At 58.5% G+C, this 2,947-nt stretch overlaps 1 long non-coding RNA gene across 2 annotated transcripts in view; it reads right to left on the bottom strand.

Moving 5' to 3' along the window:
• Positions 1-2,442, bottom strand: part of LOC104870766 — a 17,229-nt gene extending 14,787 nt beyond the window's left edge. For both annotated transcript variants that reach the window (XR_782606.1, XR_782605.1), the window contains exons 1-3: positions 2,268-2,442; positions 1,716-1,798; positions 345-433 (exon numbers count right to left, since the gene is read on the bottom strand). This is a non-coding gene — a long non-coding RNA (uncharacterized LOC104870766). The remainder of the gene's footprint in view (positions 1-344; positions 434-1,715; positions 1,799-2,267) is intronic.
• Positions 2,443-2,947: the final 505 nt, after the last annotated feature.

The following is a 2,947-nucleotide window of genomic DNA, read 5'->3' as shown; positions in this document are numbered from 1 at the left end:
GGGTCCCTTGTCCCTTGCACTGAGAATCTGCCCTCCGGGGCCCTTCCGGTTGGAGAGCCCCGGCTTCCTGGTGAGAGGCCCTTTCTAAGCTCCCCCATCCGGAAGCCCTGGCTCCGTGGGCCTCCACACCCCATCCCACTGCTGTCCGGGTGGAGAGGGCTGTGCACACCGCTCCCGTGGGCCGTGAGGGCCTCGAGGCAGGGCTGGGCCGACCTCAGCCCCACATGTGCAGCTGGCACCGGCCGGCCCGAGGGAGGCCAGGCTCCTGAACGAGGGCTGAGTCTGGGTGGATGGGCGGCCGGGCGCAATCCCGACCTCGGGGGCTGATCTGGACCCCGTCTCACCTGCATCCGGTGGAAACAGAGTGGATTCTGGGCTCCACGAGCAGGGGTCTCAACGGAGTCCACTTCTCAGCCTGGGGTCAGCACACCTCCTATGGTAGCCATGGCAACCAGAAACCTCAGGAAGAGGCCAGGCTGCAGGTCCCACTGCCCCTGGGCCTAGCAGGGAGTCACCACGGGAGGCGTCAGCCTGGGGCCTGTGGCTGCACGGGGAAGCCAGAGGGGTCGGGCAAGGGTGCACACTCACACTCACACTCGTGCACATATGCTCACACCACAGACGCTCCTTACTTGTGCCTGCTCACTTACACTACCGCATCCGAGCTCCTCCCCTGTTCCCACGCACATTATCCTCACACACTAAGCCACTCATCTCTTCACACCTCTGTGCACACTCACCTACCTGCTCACAGGTCCCCTCACCCTCAGGTGTTCACACTCACGGCCAACTCACGCTCTCCACTCGTGTGCGCCCACTTGCACCTCTTCCCATCCTCACACCTGACACCTATGCGTGCACACTCACCTTTCACCCACCAGACATGCGGACACACACACTCACACACGCTCACACCCTTCTGGTATGGTTTGGATCACACCTGTCCCCCAAAGGTTCATTCCTTCGTCAGAGGCTGGGCTTTGGAAGGTGACTGAGTCCTAGAGCCCTGTGCTCCTCCACGGACCGATTAACCCACTCTTGAGTTCAAAGCTCAGTGTACAGAGGATGTGTGTCCATGGGGGCCTGACCTGGAGGGTGGATCCTGTCCCAACCTCTTCCTCTATCTCACTCCCGGCTGCTGTGAGTTGAGCGTCTTTCCTCTACCACACCCTTCCGCCATGATGTTTTCTCCTTGTAGCCAGCTGACCGTGGACGGACTGCACTCCGTGAAACCATGAGCCAGGATACAACTTTCATTGTTTAAGACGCTCATGTCAGGTGCTTTGTCCCAGCAAGGGAAAAGCTAGTACAACCTTAGACACACAGACACTCATCCAAGGTGAAGGTCAAGGCCAGTCGGAGGACCTTCTGGTCCTTACTTCCTGTAGCTGTCTCATTTCTGCTCCTCATTGCCCGGGGACTGGCTCCCCAGGAAGTGCCACCCTCTGGGTCACACACGCGTCTCCTGTGTCATCTGAGCCGCCCCATCTGCAGCTGGACACCTGCGCCTCTCTGAGAAGATCCTGAACACACCCTTCGGGGCACTGCAGAAGCAGCCAGGCACACGCACAGCTGAGGGAGACAAAGGCCTGTCCCCGAGCAGTCCCTGCGAATGTCCCAGGCATCTGAGCAGCGTCCCGGCTCCTTGGTGAAGGGAGGAGGTCCCAGGCCAGGGAAGGGCCCTCCCACCTGCCCTCAGAGGTGGTGCCTCTTACCTCGGGACACCTGGGAGTCTGAGGCCCTGGCCACAGGATCCTCTGCACGCAGACCCATCATCCCGCAGGGTGCTGAGGCTTCCCTGCAGGAGAGAGGGCCGGAGGAGCACACTGAGTTGTTCCCCAGGGCCTGGGGTGGGGAGACAGACAGAGACGGAGCTCCAGTCACACTCAGCGCCGCCCCTGCTAGCAGCTGCCCTGACCTCCGCCTCAGGAAGGGGAGACTGAGCCCTGACAGGACGGTGGCACTGCCCTCAGGCAGCAACGGGGCGGGGCTGAGACAGGACCCAGGCCCGGGGCGGGAGAGGCCTGCGCTCTTCCCGCTGTACCTCTCGGCCTCTGAGTGCCCCGATCCTCGGTGGAAACGGAACCCGTCCCGCTCAGGTCTGTGAGCGCACGCATATCAGGAGGCTGCTCCAGAACACAGCCCTTTCACTCCTCCCCACCCCCGGAGGGGAACAAACCCCTTCCTTCCTGGCACAGGGAGAGAACCGAAGGCAGGGGCAGCACCCCTGGCCATCTGCTTTCACGTGACCGTCCCCACCTCTTTACCTTGCTAAGACTCTACCAGGGGTGTTTGACACCCCTGACACCGCCCCTCACTTCTCAAAATGTCCTCTCTGTGAGGACCTGCAGAGCCCAGAGCAGGACAGCACGCCCCATCCATCTACAGGCAGCTGGGGACAGTTGGGCCCCGAGTTCTCTTCCGTTGCTGGCTTTACCGGCTTTTTCCTTGGACATTCTGAGGCCCCTGGCCTGGCGTGGGCCTTCAGCACGTGCTTCTGGGAAAGTCCCAAGATCCTCTTCACCTGTGCGGACAGTTTTGCTTGATACAGAATACATAGCCGACAGGGCTGTGCTTTGGTTTGTTTGTTTTCATTCAACACTGTAAACAACAAGTTTCCTCCGTGGTTGCGAGGAGATATCTAATGATGATCTTCTCAGGACATTAGGATGAAAAGTGTATTCCGACAGCCTCAGAGACACTAATGATTTACCTTTCTGATTTTTATGAGCAGAGCACTGTATTACCATAATGACAGTGAAGTCATAGCATCATTTTGAGACCAGTGAGAATTTGAAGAATGGTCTTTTTTCTTTAACTGAGTTAATTAGTACTTTTTAAATATACAGTACAGTTCCATTCATCATTGGGATCTTGTACCTTTACATGACAGAGCTTGGTTCTCATTTTTTCCCAATATCCCTGTCCTCCCTTCACCCGCTCCTCC

The sequence above is a fragment of the Fukomys damarensis genome, unplaced genomic scaffold, assembly GCF_012274545.1.
Source record: "Fukomys damarensis isolate Sample0158 unplaced genomic scaffold, DMR_v1.0_HiC HiC_scaffold_24, whole genome shotgun sequence".
Classification (NCBI taxonomy): domain Eukaryota; kingdom Metazoa; phylum Chordata; class Mammalia; order Rodentia; family Bathyergidae; genus Fukomys; species Fukomys damarensis.
This window is presented reverse-complemented; position numbering and strand designations above follow the sequence as displayed.